Raw genomic sequence first — 13,739 nt, forward strand, 5'->3', positions numbered from 1 at the left:
TATGCAAATTATTTTTTTTATTTATTTATTTTTTTTTTTCCCTTTCTTCCTTCTTTTTTGTTTAGATGTCCTGTTGAACATTCCGTGTCTTGGAGCAAGTTGTCGGAAGGAAAAAAGTCTGCCGTTTGGCTCCTTTTTCAGGGGAGCCGCCAGCCAGCCAGCCAGCCAGCCAGCCAGCCAGCCAGCCAGCCAGCCAGCCGGAGGAGGAGGAGAGCATGGGGGACACTGTCCTTGCCCTGCTTCCTTCCTTCCTTCCTTCCTCGCCCCTGCCGGCCCCGAACGGCCACGAACGGCCAAGCCTTATCTAAGGTGGGCGCTCGGAGGAGCCTGCCCCCCGGGCAGCTCGGGGTGACTTTGGGCCCTGGCAGCGAGGCTGCTGGAGATGTGGGGGCGGAGCCATGCAAAAACGGACCCGGGGCTGCTGGTCTTTCATGCAAACGCACGCTAGGCCCGGCCGCCTCCGAGGTGCCTGGGAGTCTACGGCAGAGGGCGACTCCGAGTCAGCGGGGGAGCTGCCGAGCAGCGCTCTTTCCGACGGACCCTTTCGGGGCATCGCTTCTCGGCCTTTTGGCTAAGATCAAGTGTAGTATCTGTTCTTATCAGTTTAATATCTGATACGTCCTCTATCTGGGGACCATATATTAAATTGATTTTTGGAACAGGGAGATGGAATGGGAGCTTGCTCTGTCCACTCCACGCATCAACCTGGTATTGCAGTACCTCCAGGACTGGTGCACTTCCCCACTCGGGGAAAACAAAGCTGTCAAAAAGAAAGACTTGGGCGATTCTTGAAAAAGAAGAGCACACACGGCAAAATATATCTGTACTTATGCAAATTATTTTTTTTATTTATTTATTTTTTTTTTTCCCTTTCTTCCTTCTTTTTTGTTTAGATGTCCTGTTGAACATTCCGTGTCTTGGAGCAAGTTGTCGGAAGGAAAAAAGTCTGCCGTTTGGCTCCTTTTTCAGGGAGCCGCCAGCCAGCCAGCCAGCCAGCCAGCCAGCCAGCCAGCCAGCCAGCCAGCCGGAGGAGGAGGAGACATGGGGGACACTGTCCTTGCCCTGCTTCCTTCCTTCCTTCCTTCCTCGCCCCTGCCGGCCCCGAACGGCCACGAACGGCCAAGCCTTATCTAAGGTGGGCGCTCGGAGGAGCCTGCCCCCCGGGCAGCTCGGGGTGACTTTGGGCCCTGGCAGCGAGGCTGCTGGAGATGTGGGGGCGGAGCCATGCAAAAACGGACCCGGGGCTGCTGGTCTTTCATGCAAACGCACGCTAGGCCCGGCCGCCTCCGAGGTGCCTGGGAGTCTACGGCAGAGGGCGACTCCGAGTCAGCGGGGGAGCTGCCGAGCAGCGCTCTTTCCGACGGACCCTTTCGGGGCATCGCTTCTCGGCCTTTTGGCTAAGATCAAGTGTAGTATCTGTTCTTATCAGTTTAATATCTGATACGTCCTCTATCTGGGGACCATATATTAAATTGATTTTTGGAACAGGGAGATGGAATGGGAGCTTGCTCTGTCCACTCCACGCATCAACCTGGTATTGCAGTACCTCCAGGACTGGTGCACTTCCCCACTCGGGGAAAACAAAGCTGTCAAAAAGAAAGACTTGGGCGATTCTTGAAAAAGAAGAGCACACACGGCAAAATATATCTGTACTTATGCAAATTATTTTTTTTATTTATTTATTTTTTTTTTTCCCTTTCTTCCTTCTTTTTTGTTTAGATGTCCTGTTGAACATTCCGTGTCTTGGAGCAAGTTGTCGGAAGGAAAAAAGTCTGCCGTTTGGCTCCTTTTTCAGGGGAGCCGCCAGCCAGCCAGCCAGCCAGCCAGCCAGCCAGCCAGCCAGCCAGCCAGCCGGAGGAGGAGGAGAGCATGGGGGACACTGTCCTTGCCCTGCTTCCTTCCTTCCTTCCTTCCTCGCCCCTGCCGGCCCCGAACGGCCACGAACGGCCAAGCCTTATCTAAGGTGGGCGCTCGGAGGAGCCTGCCCCCCGGGCAGCTCGGGGTGACTTTGGGCCCTGGCAGCGAGGCTGCTGGAGATGTGGGGGCGGAGCCATGCAAAAACGGACCCGGGGCTGCTGGTCTTTCATGCAAACGCACGCTAGGCCCGGCCGCCTCCGAGGTGCCTGGGAGTCTACGGCAGAGGGCGACTCCGAGTCAGCGGGGGAGCTGCCGAGCAGCGCTCTTTCCGACGGACCCTTTCGGGGCATCGCTTCTCGGCCTTTTGGCTAAGATCAAGTGTAGTATCTGTTCTTATCAGTTTAATATCTGATACGTCCTCTATCTGGGGACCATATATTAAATTGATTTTTGGAACAGGGAGATGGAATGGGAGCTTGCTCTGTCCACTCCACGCATCAACCTGGTATTGCAGTACCTCCAGGACTGGTGCACTTCCCCACTCGGGGAAAACAAAGCTGTCAAAAAGAAAGACTTGGGCGATTCTTGAAAAAGAAGAGCACACACGGCAAAATATATCTGTACTTATGCAAATTATTTTTTTTATTTATTTATTTTTTTTTTTCCCTTTCTTCCTTCTTTTTTGTTTAGATGTCCTGTTGAACATTCCGTGTCTTGGAGCAAGTTGTCGGAAGGAAAAAAGTCTGCCGTTTGGCTCCTTTTTCAGGGGAGCCGCCAGCCAGCCAGCCAGCCAGCCAGCCAGCAGCCAGCCAGCCAGCCAGCCGGAGGAGGAGGAGAGCATGGGGGACACTGTCCTTGCCCTGCTTCCTTCCTTCCTTCCTTCCTCGCCCCTGCCGGCCCCGAACGGCCACGAACGGCCAAGCCTTATCTAAGGTGGGCGCTCGGAGGAGCCTGCCCCCCGGGCAGCTCGGGGTGACTTTGGGCCCTGGCAGCGAGGCTGCTGGAGATGTGGGGGCGGAGCCATGCAAAAACGGACCCGGGGCTGCTGGTCTTTCATGCAAACGCACGCTAGGCCCGGCCGCCTCCGAGGTGCCTGGGAGTCTACGGCAGAGGGCGACTCCGAGTCAGCGGGGGAGCTGCCGAGCAGCGCTCTTTCCGACGGACCCTTTCGGGGCATCGCTTCTCGGCCTTTTGGCTAAGATCAAGTGTAGTATCTGTTCTTATCAGTTTAATATCTGATACGTCCTCTATCTGGGGACCATATATTAAATTGATTTTTGGAACAGGGAGATGGAATGGGAGCTTGCTCTGTCCACTCCACGCATCAACCTGGTATTGCAGTACCTTCCAGGACTGGTGCACTTCCCCACTCGGGGAAAACAAAGCTGTCAAAAAGAAAGACTTGGGCGATTCTTGAAAAAGAAGAGCACACACGGCAAAATATATCTGTACTTATGCAAATTATTTTTTTTATTTATTTATTTTTTTTTTTCCCTTTCTTCCTTCTTTTTTGTTTAGATGTCCTGTTGAACATTCCGTGTCTTGGAGCAAGTTGTCGGAAGGAAAAAAGTCTGCCGTTTGGCTCCTTTTTCAGGGGAGCCGCCAGCCAGCCAGCCAGCCAGCCAGCCAGCCAGCCAGCCAGCCAGCCAGCCGGAGGAGGAGGAGAGCATGGGGGACACTGTCCTTGCCCTGCTTCCTTCCTTCCTTCCTTCCTCGCCCCTGCCGGCCCCGAACGGCCACGAACGGCCAAGCCTTATCTAAGGTGGGCGCTCGGAGGAGCCTGCCCCCCGGGCAGCTCGGGGTGACTTTGGGCCCTGGCAGCGAGGCTGCTGGAGATGTGGGGGCGGAGCCATGCAAAAACGGACCCGGGGCTGCTGGTCTTTCATGCAAACGCACGCTAGGCCCGGCCGCCTCCGAGGTGCCTGGGAGTCTACGGCAGAGGGCGACTCCGAGTCAGCGGGGGAGCTGCCGAGCAGCGCTCTTTCCGACGGACCCTTTCGGGGCATCGCTTCTCGGCCTTTTGGCTAAGATCAAGTGTAGTATCTGTTCTTATCAGTTTAATATCTGATACGTCCTCTATCTGGGGACCATATATTAAATTGATTTTTGGAACAGGGAGATGGAATGGGAGCTTGCTCTGTCCACTCCACGCATCAACCTGGTATTGCAGTACCTCCAGGACTGGTGCACTTCCCCACTCGGGGAAAACAAAGCTGTCAAAAAGAAAGACTTGGGCGATTCTTGAAAAAGAAGAGCACACACGGCAAAATATATCTGTACTTATGCAAATTATTTTTTTTATTTATTTATTTTTTTTTTTCCCTTTCTTCCTTCTTTTTTGTTTAGATGTCCTGTTGAACATTCCGTGTCTTGGAGCAAGTTGTCGGAAGGAAAAAAGTCTGCCGTTTGGCTCCTTTTTCAGGGGAGCCGCCAGCCAGCCAGCCAGCCAGCCAGCCAGCCAGCCAGCCAGCCAGCCAGCCGGAGGAGGAGGAGAGCATGGGGGACACTGTCCTTGCCCTGCTTCCTTCCTTCCTTCCTTCCTCGCCCCTGCCGGCCCCGAACGGCCACGAACGGCCAAGCCTTATCTAAGGTGGGCGCTCGGAGGAGCCTGCCCCCCGGGCAGCTCGGGGTGACTTTGGGCCCTGGCAGCGAGGCTGCTGGAGATGTGGGGGCGGAGCCATGCAAAAACGGACCCGGGGCTGCTGGTCTTTCATGCAAACGCACGCTAGGCCCGGCCGCCTCCGAGGTGCCTGGGAGTCTACGGCAGAGGGCGACTCCGAGTCAGCGGGGGAGCTGCCGAGCAGCGCTCTTTCCGACGGACCCTTTCGGGGCATCGCTTCTCGGCCTTTTGGCTAAGATCAAGTGTAGTATCTGTTCTTATCAGTTTAATATCTGATACGTCCTCTATCTGGGGACCATATATTAAATTGATTTTTGGAACAGGGAGATGGAATGGGAGCTTGCTCTGTCCACTCCACGCATCAACCTGGTATTGCAGTACCTCCAGGACTGGTGCACTTCCCCACTCGGGGAAAACAAAGCTGTCAAAAAGAAAGACTTGGGCGATTCTTGAAAAAGAAGAGCACACACGGCAAAATATATCTGTACTTATGCAAATTATTTTTTTTATTTATTTATTTTTTTTTTTCCCTTTCTTCCTTCTTTTTTGTTTAGATGTCCTGTTGAACATTCCGTGTCTTGGAGCAAGTTGTCGGAAGGAAAAAAGTCTGCCGTTTGGCTCCTTTTTCAGGGGAGCCGCCAGCCAGCCAGCCAGCCAGCCAGCCAGCCAGCCAGCCAGCCAGCCAGCCGGAGGAGGAGGAGAGCATGGGGGACACTGTCCTTGCCCTGCTTCCTTCCTTCCTTCCTTCCTCGCCCCTGCCGGCCCCGAACGGCCACGAACGGCCAAGCCTTATCTAAGGTGGGCGCTCGGAGGAGCCTGCCCCCCGGGCAGCTCGGGGTGACTTTGGGCCCTGGCAGCGAGGCTGCTGGAGATGTGGGGGCGGAGCCATGCAAAAACGGACCCGGGGCTGCTGGTCTTTCATGCAAACGCACGCTAGGCCCGGCCGCCTCCGAGGTGCCTGGGAGTCTACGGCAGAGGGCGACTCCGAGTCAGCGGGGGAGCTGCCGAGCAGCGCTCTTTCCGACGGACCCTTTCGGGGCATCGCTTCTCGGCCTTTTGGCTAAGATCAAGTGTAGTATCTGTTCTTATCAGTTTAATATCTGATACGTCCTCTATCTGGGGACCATATATTAAATTGATTTTTGGAACAGGGAGATGGAATGGGAGCTTGCTCTGTCCACTCCACGCATCAACCTGGTATTGCAGTACCTCCAGGACTGGTGCACTTCCCCACTCGGGGAAAACAAAGCTGTCAAAAAGAAAGACTTGGGCGATTCTTGAAAAAGAAGAGCACACACGGCAAAATATATCTGTACTTATGCAAATTATTTTTTTTATTTATTTATTTTTTTTTTTCCCTTTCTTCCTTCTTTTTTGTTTAGATGTCCTGTTGAACATTCCGTGTCTTGGAGCAAGTTGTCGGAAGGAAAAAAGTCTGCCGTTTGGCTCCTTTTTCAGGGGAGCCGCCAGCCAGCCAGCCAGCCAGCCAGCCAGCCAGCCAGCCAGCCAGCCAGCCGGAGGAGGAGGAGAGCATGGGGGACACTGTCCTTGCCCTGCTTCCTTCCTTCCTTCCTTCCTCGCCCCTGCCGGCCCCGAACGGCCACGAACGGCCAAGCCTTATCTAAGGTGGGCGCTCGGAGGAGCCTGCCCCCCGGGCAGCTCGGGGTGACTTTGGGCCCTGGCAGCGAGGCTGCTGGAGATGTGGGGGCGGAGCCATGCAAAAACGGACCCGGGGCTGCTGGTCTTTCATGCAAACGCACGCTAGGCCCGGCCGCCTCCGAGGTGCCTGGGAGTCTACGGCAGAGGGCGACTCCGAGTCAGCGGGGGAGCTGCCGAGCAGCGCTCTTTCCGACGGACCCTTTCGGGGCATCGCTTCTCGGCCTTTTGGCTAAGATCAAGTGTAGTATCTGTTCTTATCAGTTTAATATCTGATACGTCCTCTATCTGGGGACCATATATTAAATTGATTTTTGGAACAGGGAGATGGAATGGGAGCTTGCTCTGTCCACTCCACGCATCAACCTGGTATTGCAGTACCTCCAGGACTGGTGCACTTCCCCACTCGGGGAAAACAAAGCTGTCAAAAAGAAAGACTTGGGCGATTCTTGAAAAAGAAGAGCACACACGGCAAAATATATCTGTACTTATGCAAATTATTTTTTTTATTTATTTATTTTTTTTTTTCCCTTTCTTCCTTCTTTTTTGTTTAGATGTCCTGTTGAACATTCCGTGTCTTGGAGCAAGTTGTCGGAAGGAAAAAAGTCTGCCGTTTGGCTCCTTTTTCAGGGGAGCCGCCAGCCAGCCAGCCAGCCAGCCAGCCAGCCAGCCAGCCAGCCAGCCAGCCGGAGGAGGAGGAGAGCATGGGGGACACTGTCCTTGCCCTGCTTCCTTCCTTCCTTCCTTCCTCGCCCCTGCCGGCCCCGAACGGCCACGAACGGCCAAGCCTTATCTAAGGTGGGCGCTCGGAGGAGCCTGCCCCCCGGGCAGCTCGGGGTGACTTTGGGCCCTGGCAGCGAGGCTGCTGGAGATGTGGGGGCGGAGCCATGCAAAAACGGACCCGGGGCTGCTGGTCTTTCATGCAAACGCACGCTAGGCCCGGCCGCCTCCGAGGTGCCTGGGAGTCTACGGCAGAGGGCGACTCCGAGTCAGCGGGGGAGCTGCCGAGCAGCGCTCTTTCCGACGGACCCTTTCGGGGCATCGCTTCTCGGCCTTTTGGCTAAGATCAAGTGTAGTATCTGTTCTTATCAGTTTAATATCTGATACGTCCTCTATCTGGGGACCATATATTAAATTGATTTTTGGAACAGGGAGATGGAATGGGAGCTTGCTCTGTCCACTCCACGCATCAACCTGGTATTGCAGTACCTCCAGGACTGGTGCACTTCCCCACTCGGGGAAAACAAAGCTGTCAAAAAGAAAGACTTGGGCGATTCTTGAAAAAGAAGAGCACACACGGCAAAATATATCTGTACTTATGCAAATTATTTTTTTTATTTATTTATTTTTTTTTTTCCCTTTCTTCCTTCTTTTTTGTTTAGATGTCCTGTTGAACATTCCGTGTCTTGGAGCAAGTTGTCGGAAGGAAAAAAGTCTGCCGTTTGGCTCCTTTTTCAGGGGAGCCGCCAGCCAGCCAGCCAGCCAGCCAGCCAGCCAGCCAGCCAGCCAGCCAGCCGGAGGAGGAGGAGAGCATGGGGGACACTGTCCTTGCCCTGCTTCCTTCCTTCCTTCCTTCCTCGCCCCTGCCGGCCCCGAACGGCCACGAACGGCCAAGCCTTATCTAAGGTGGGCGCTCGGAGGAGCCTGCCCCCCGGGCAGCTCGGGGTGACTTTGGGCCCTGGCAGCGAGGCTGCTGGAGATGTGGGGGCGGAGCCATGCAAAAACGGACCCGGGGCTGCTGGTCTTTCATGCAAACGCACGCTAGGCCCGGCCGCCTCCGAGGTGCCTGGGAGTCTACGGCAGAGGGCGACTCCGAGTCAGCGGGGGAGCTGCCGAGCAGCGCTCTTTCCGACGGACCCTTTCGGGGCATCGCTTCTCGGCCTTTTGGCTAAGATCAAGTGTAGTATCTGTTCTTATCAGTTTAATATCTGATACGTCCTCTATCTGGGGACCATATATTAAATTGATTTTTGGAACAGGGAGATGGAATGGGAGCTTGCTCTGTCCACTCCACGCATCAACCTGGTATTGCAGTACCTCCAGGACTGGTGCACTTCCCCACTCGGGGAAAACAAAGCTGTCAAAAAGAAAGACTTGGGCGATTCTTGAAAAAGAAGAGCACACACGGCAAAATATATCTGTACTTATGCAAATTATTTTTTTTATTTATTTATTTTTTTTTTTCCCTTTCTTCCTTCTTTTTTGTTTAGATGTCCTGTTGAACATTCCGTGTCTTGGAGCAAGTTGTCGGAAGGAAAAAAGTCTGCCGTTTGGCTCCTTTTTCAGGGGAGCCGCCAGCCAGCCACCAGCCAGCCAGCCAGCCAGCCAGCCAGCCAGCCAGCCGGAGGAGGAGGAGAGCATGGGGGACACTGTCCTTGCCCTGCTTCCTTCCTTCCTTCCTTCCTCGCCCCTGCCGGCCCCGAACGGCCACGAACGGCCAAGCCTTATCTAAGGTGGGCGCTCGGAGGAGCCTGCCCCCCGGGCAGCTCGGGGTGACTTTGGGCCCTGGCAGCGAGGCTGCTGGAGATGTGGGGGCGGAGCCATGCAAAAACGGACCCGGGGCTGCTGGTCTTTCATGCAAACGCACGCTAGGCCCGGCCGCCTCCGAGGTGCCTGGGAGTCTACGGCAGAGGGCGACTCCGAGTCAGCGGGGGAGCTGCCGAGCAGCGCTCTTTCCGACGGACCCTTTCGGGGCATCGCTTCTCGGCCTTTTGGCTAAGATCAAGTGTAGTATCTGTTCTTATCAGTTTAATATCTGATACGTCCTCTATCTGGGGACCATATATTAAATTGATTTTTGGAACAGGGAGATGGAATGGGAGCTTGCTCTGTCCACTCCACGCATCAACCTGGTATTGCAGTACCTCCAGGACTGGTGCACTTCCCCACTCGGGGAAAACAAAGCTGTCAAAAAGAAAGACTTGGGCGATTCTTGAAAAAGAAGAGCACACACGGCAAAATATATCTGTACTTATGCAAATTATTTTTTTTATTTATTTATTTTTTTTTTTCCCTTTCTTCCTTCTTTTTTGTTTAGATGTCCTGTTGAACATTCCGTGTCTTGGAGCAAGTTGTCGGAAGGAAAAAAGTCTGCCGTTTGGCTCCTTTTTCAGGGGAGCCGCCAGCCAGCCAGCCAGCCAGCCAGCCAGCCAGCCAGCCAGCCAGCCAGCCGGAGGAGGAGGAGAGCATGGGGGACACTGTCCTTGCCCTGCTTCCTTCCTTCCTTCCTTCCTCGCCCCTGCCGGCCCCGAACGGCCACGAACGGCCAAGCCTTATCTAAGGTGGGCGCTCGGAGGAGCCTGCCCCCCGGGCAGCTCGGGGTGACTTTGGGCCCTGGCAGCGAGGCTGCTGGAGATGTGGGGGCGGAGCCATGCAAAAACGGACCCGGGGCTGCTGGTCTTTCATGCAAACGCACGCTAGGCCCGGCCGCCTCCGAGGTGCCTGGGAGTCTACGGCAGAGGGCGACTCCGAGTCAGCGGGGGAGCTGCCGAGCAGCGCTCTTTCCGACGGACCCTTTCGGGGCATCGCTTCTCGGCCTTTTGGCTAAGATCAAGTGTAGTATCTGTTCTTATCAGTTTAATATCTGATACGTCCTCTATCTGGGGACCATATATTAAATTGATTTTTGGAACAGGGAGATGGAATGGGAGCTTGCTCTGTCCACTCCACGCATCAACCTGGTATTGCAGTACCTCCAGGACTGGTGCACTTCCCCACTCGGGGAAAACAAAGCTGTCAAAAAGAAAGACTTGGGCGATTCTTGAAAAAGAAGAGCACACACGGCAAAATATATCTGTACTTATGCAAATTATTTTTTTTATTTATTTATTTTTTTTTTTCCCTTTCTTCCTTCTTTTTTGTTTAGATGTCCTGTTGAACATTCCGTGTCTTGGAGCAAGTTGTCGGAAGGAAAAAAGTCTGCCGTTTGGCTCCTTTTTCAGGGGAGCCGCCAGCCAGCCAGCCAGCCAGCCAGCCAGCCAGCCAGCCAGCCAGCCAGCCGGAGGAGGAGGAGAGCATGGGGGACACTGTCCTTGCCCTGCTTCCTTCCTTCCTTCCTTCCTCGCCCCTGCCGGCCCCGAACGGCCACGAACGGCCAAGCCTTATCTAAGGTGGGCGCTCGGAGGAGCCTGCCCCCCGGGCAGCTCGGGGTGACTTTGGGCCCTGGCAGCGAGGCTGCTGGAGATGTGGGGGCGGAGCCATGCAAAAACGGACCCGGGGCTGCTGGTCTTTCATGCAAACGCACGCTAGGCCCGGCCGCCTCCGAGGTGCCTGGGAGTCTACGGCAGAGGGCGACTCCGAGTCAGCGGGGGAGCTGCCGAGCAGCGCTCTTTCCGACGGACCCTTTCGGGGCATCGCTTCTCGGCCTTTTGGCTAAGATCAAGTGTAGTATCTGTTCTTATCAGTTTAATATCTGATACGTCCTCTATCTGGGGACCATATATTAAATTGATTTTTGGAACAGGGAGATGGAATGGGAGCTTGCTCTGTCCACTCCACGCATCAACCTGGTATTGCAGTACCTCCAGGACTGGTGCACTTCCCCACTCGGGGAAAACAAAGCTGTCAAAAAGAAAGACTTGGGCGATTCTTGAAAAAGAAGAGCACACACGGCAAAATATATCTGTACTTATGCAAATTATTTTTTTTATTTATTTATTTTTTTTTTTCCCTTTCTTCCTTCTTTTTTGTTTAGATGTCCTGTTGAACATTCCGTGTCTTGGAGCAAGTTGTCGGAAGGAAAAAAGTCTGCCGTTTGGCTCCTTTTTCAGGGGAGCCGCCAGCCAGCCAGCCAGCCAGCCAGCCAGCCAGCCAGCCAGCCAGCCAGCCGGAGGAGGAGGAGAGCATGGGGGACACTGTCCTTGCCCTGCTTCCTTCCTTCCTTCCTTCCTCGCCCCTGCCGGCCCCGAACGGCCACGAACGGCCAAGCCTTATCTAAGGTGGGCGCTCGGAGGAGCCTGCCCCCCGGGCAGCTCGGGGTGACTTTGGGCCCTGGCAGCGAGGCTGCTGGAGATGTGGGGGCGGAGCCATGCAAAAACGGACCCGGGGCTGCTGGTCTTTCATGCAAACGCACGCTAGGCCCGGCCGCCTCCGAGGTGCCTGGGAGTCTACGGCAGAGGGCGACTCCGAGTCAGCGGGGGAGCTGCCGAGCAGCGCTCTTTCCGACGGACCCTTTCGGGGCATCGCTTCTCGGCCTTTTGGCTAAGATCAAGTGTAGTATCTGTTCTTATCAGTTTAATATCTGATACGTCCTCTATCTGGGGACCATATATTAAATTGATTTTTGGAACAGGGAGATGGAATGGGAGCTTGCTCTGTCCACTCCACGCATCAACCTGGTATTGCAGTACCTCCAGGACTGGTGCACTTCCCCACTCGGGGAAAACAAAGCTGTCAAAAAGAAAGACTTGGGCGATTCTTGAAAAAGAAGAGCACACACGGCAAAATATATCTGTACTTATGCAAATTATTTTTTTTATTTATTTATTTTTTTTTTTCCCTTTCTTCCTTCTTTTTTGTTTAGATGTCCTGTTGAACATTCCGTGTCTTGGAGCAAGTTGTCGGAAGGAAAAAAGTCTGCCGTTTGGCTCCTTTTTCAGGGGAGCCGCCAGCCAGCCAGCCAGCCAGCCAGCCAGCCAGCCAGCCAGCCAGCCAGCCGGAGGAGGAGGAGAGCATGGGGGACACTGTCCTTGCCCTGCTTCCTTCCTTCCTTCCTTCCTCGCCCCTGCCGGCCCCGAACGGCCACGAACGGCCAAGCCTTATCTAAGGTGGGCGCTCGGAGGAGCCTGCCCCCCGGGCAGCTCGGGGTGACTTTGGGCCCTGGCAGCGAGGCTGCTGGAGATGTGGGGGCGGAGCCATGCAAAAACGGACCCGGGGCTGCTGGTCTTTCATGCAAACGCACGCTAGGCCCGGCCGCCTCCGAGGTGCCTGGGAGTCTACGGCAGAGGGCGACTCCGAGTCAGCGGGGGAGCTGCCGAGCAGCGCTCTTTCCGACGGACCCTTTCGGGGCATCGCTTCTCGGCCTTTTGGCTAAGATCAAGTGTAGTATCTGTTCTTATCAGTTTAATATCTGATACGTCCTCTATCTGGGGACCATATATTAAATTGATTTTTGGAACAGGGAGATGGAATGGGAGCTTGCTCTGTCCACTCCACGCATCAACCTGGTATTGCAGTACCTCCAGGACTGGTGCACTTCCCCACTCGGGGAAAACAAAGCTGTCAAAAAGAAAGACTTGGGCGATTCTTGAAAAAGAAGAGCACACACGGCAAAATATATCTGTACTTATGCAAATTATTTTTTTTATTTATTTATTTTTTTTTTTCCCTTTCTTCCTTCTTTTTTGTTTAGATGTCCCCTGTTGAACATTCCGTGTCTTGGAGCAAGTTGTCGGAAGGAAAAAAGTCTGCCGTTTGGCTCCTTTTTCAGGGGAGCCGCCAGCCAGCCAGCCAGCCAGCCAGCCAGCCAGCCAGCCAGCCAGCCAGCCGGAGGAGGAGGAGAGCATGGGGGACACTGTCCTTGCCCTGCTTCCTTCCTTCCTTCCTTCCTCGCCCCTGCCGGCCCCGAACGGCCACGAACGGCCAAGCCTTATCTAAGGTGGGCGCTCGGAGGAGCCTGCCCCCCGGGCAGCTCGGGGTGACTTTGGGCCCTGGCAGCGAGGCTGCTGGAGATGTGGGGGCGGAGCCATGCAAAAACGGACCCGGGGCTGCTGGTCTTTCATGCAAACGCACGCTAGGCCCGGCCGCCTCCGAGGTGCCTGGGAGTCTACGGCAGAGGGCGACTCCGAGTCAGCGGGGGAGCTGCCGAGCAGCGCTCTTTCCGACGGACCCTTTCGGGGCATCGCTTCTCGGCCTTTTGGCTAAGATCAAGTGTAGTATCTGTTCTTATCAGTTTAATATCTGATACGTCCTCTATCTGGGGACCATATATTAAATTGATTTTTGGAACAGGGAGATGGAATGGGAGCTTGCTCTGTCCACTCCACGCATCAACCTGGTATTGCAGTACCTCCAGGACTGGTGCACTTCCCCACTCGGGGAAAACAAAGCTGTCAAAAAGAAAGACTTGGGCGATTCTTGAAAAAGAAGAGCACACACGGCAAAATATATCTGTACTTATGCAAATTATTTTTTTTATTTATTTATTTTTTTTTTTCCCTTTCTTCCTTCTTTTTTGTTTAGATGTCCTGTTGAACATTCCGTGTCTTGGAGCAAGTTGTCGGAAGGAAAAAAGTCTGCCGTTTGGCTCCTTTTTCAGGGGAGCCGCCAGCCAGCCAGCCAGCCAGCCAGCCAGCCAGCCAGCCAGCCAGCCAGCCGGAGGAGGAGGAGAGCATGGGGGACACTGTCCTTGCCCTGCTTCCTTCCTTCCTTCCTTCCTCGCCCCTGCCGGCCCCGAACGGCCACGAACGGCCAAGCCTTATCTAAGGTGGGCGCTCGGAGGAGCCTGCCCCCCGGGCAGCTCGGGGTGACTTTGGGCCCTGGCAGCGAGGCTGCTGGAGATGTGGGGGCGGAGCCATGCAAAAACGGACCCGGGGCTGCTGGTCTTTCATGCAAACGCACGCTAGGCCCGGCCGCCTCCGAGGTGCCTGGGAGTCTACGGCAGAGGGCG

General features: G+C 54.7%; 16 non-coding genes across 16 annotated transcripts; all 16 read left to right on the forward strand.

Annotated features, from left to right (window-relative positions):
• The first annotated feature begins 551 nt into the window (after nt 1–551).
• Nucleotides 552–742, forward strand: LOC138460252 (U2 spliceosomal RNA). Its single transcript, XR_011263021.1, has one exon. It is a non-coding gene; the product is annotated as a U2 spliceosomal RNA (small nuclear RNA).
• A 635-nt stretch (nt 743–1,377) lies between these two features.
• LOC138460253 (U2 spliceosomal RNA) lies at nt 1,378–1,568 on the forward strand. The gene has a single exon (XR_011263022.1). It is a non-coding gene; the product is annotated as a U2 spliceosomal RNA (small nuclear RNA).
• A 637-nt stretch (nt 1,569–2,205) lies between these two features.
• On the forward strand, nt 2,206–2,396 carry LOC138460254 (U2 spliceosomal RNA). The gene has a single exon (XR_011263023.1). It is a non-coding gene; the product is annotated as a U2 spliceosomal RNA (small nuclear RNA).
• Nucleotides 2,397–3,032: 636 nt separating this feature from the next.
• LOC138460341 (U2 spliceosomal RNA) lies at nt 3,033–3,224 on the forward strand. The gene has a single exon (XR_011263110.1). It is a non-coding gene; the product is annotated as a U2 spliceosomal RNA (small nuclear RNA).
• A 637-nt stretch (nt 3,225–3,861) lies between these two features.
• LOC138460255 (U2 spliceosomal RNA) lies at nt 3,862–4,052 on the forward strand. Its single transcript, XR_011263024.1, has one exon. It is a non-coding gene; the product is annotated as a U2 spliceosomal RNA (small nuclear RNA).
• Nucleotides 4,053–4,689: 637 nt separating this feature from the next.
• LOC138460256 (U2 spliceosomal RNA) lies at nt 4,690–4,880 on the forward strand. The gene has a single exon (XR_011263025.1). It is a non-coding gene; the product is annotated as a U2 spliceosomal RNA (small nuclear RNA).
• A 637-nt stretch (nt 4,881–5,517) lies between these two features.
• LOC138460258 (U2 spliceosomal RNA) lies at nt 5,518–5,708 on the forward strand. The gene has a single exon (XR_011263026.1). It is a non-coding gene; the product is annotated as a U2 spliceosomal RNA (small nuclear RNA).
• A 637-nt stretch (nt 5,709–6,345) lies between these two features.
• On the forward strand, nt 6,346–6,536 carry LOC138460259 (U2 spliceosomal RNA). Its single transcript, XR_011263027.1, has one exon. It is a non-coding gene; the product is annotated as a U2 spliceosomal RNA (small nuclear RNA).
• Nucleotides 6,537–7,173: 637 nt separating this feature from the next.
• On the forward strand, nt 7,174–7,364 carry LOC138460260 (U2 spliceosomal RNA). The gene has a single exon (XR_011263028.1). It is a non-coding gene; the product is annotated as a U2 spliceosomal RNA (small nuclear RNA).
• Nucleotides 7,365–8,001: 637 nt separating this feature from the next.
• LOC138460261 (U2 spliceosomal RNA) lies at nt 8,002–8,192 on the forward strand. The gene has a single exon (XR_011263029.1). It is a non-coding gene; the product is annotated as a U2 spliceosomal RNA (small nuclear RNA).
• A 636-nt stretch (nt 8,193–8,828) lies between these two features.
• LOC138460263 (U2 spliceosomal RNA) lies at nt 8,829–9,019 on the forward strand. Its single transcript, XR_011263032.1, has one exon. It is a non-coding gene; the product is annotated as a U2 spliceosomal RNA (small nuclear RNA).
• A 637-nt stretch (nt 9,020–9,656) lies between these two features.
• Nucleotides 9,657–9,847, forward strand: LOC138460264 (U2 spliceosomal RNA). The gene has a single exon (XR_011263033.1). It is a non-coding gene; the product is annotated as a U2 spliceosomal RNA (small nuclear RNA).
• Nucleotides 9,848–10,484: 637 nt separating this feature from the next.
• Nucleotides 10,485–10,675, forward strand: LOC138460265 (U2 spliceosomal RNA). The gene has a single exon (XR_011263034.1). It is a non-coding gene; the product is annotated as a U2 spliceosomal RNA (small nuclear RNA).
• A 637-nt stretch (nt 10,676–11,312) lies between these two features.
• On the forward strand, nt 11,313–11,503 carry LOC138460266 (U2 spliceosomal RNA). Its single transcript, XR_011263035.1, has one exon. It is a non-coding gene; the product is annotated as a U2 spliceosomal RNA (small nuclear RNA).
• A 637-nt stretch (nt 11,504–12,140) lies between these two features.
• On the forward strand, nt 12,141–12,331 carry LOC138460267 (U2 spliceosomal RNA). The gene has a single exon (XR_011263036.1). It is a non-coding gene; the product is annotated as a U2 spliceosomal RNA (small nuclear RNA).
• Nucleotides 12,332–12,970: 639 nt separating this feature from the next.
• Nucleotides 12,971–13,161, forward strand: LOC138460269 (U2 spliceosomal RNA). Its single transcript, XR_011263037.1, has one exon. It is a non-coding gene; the product is annotated as a U2 spliceosomal RNA (small nuclear RNA).
• The last annotated feature ends 578 nt before the right edge of the window (nt 13,162–13,739 follow it).

The sequence above is a fragment of the Ambystoma mexicanum genome, chromosome 4p, assembly GCF_040938575.1.
Source record: "Ambystoma mexicanum isolate Mex_15411 chromosome 4p, UKY_AmexF1_1, whole genome shotgun sequence".
In the NCBI taxonomy this organism is placed as follows: domain Eukaryota; kingdom Metazoa; phylum Chordata; class Amphibia; order Caudata; family Ambystomatidae; genus Ambystoma; species Ambystoma mexicanum.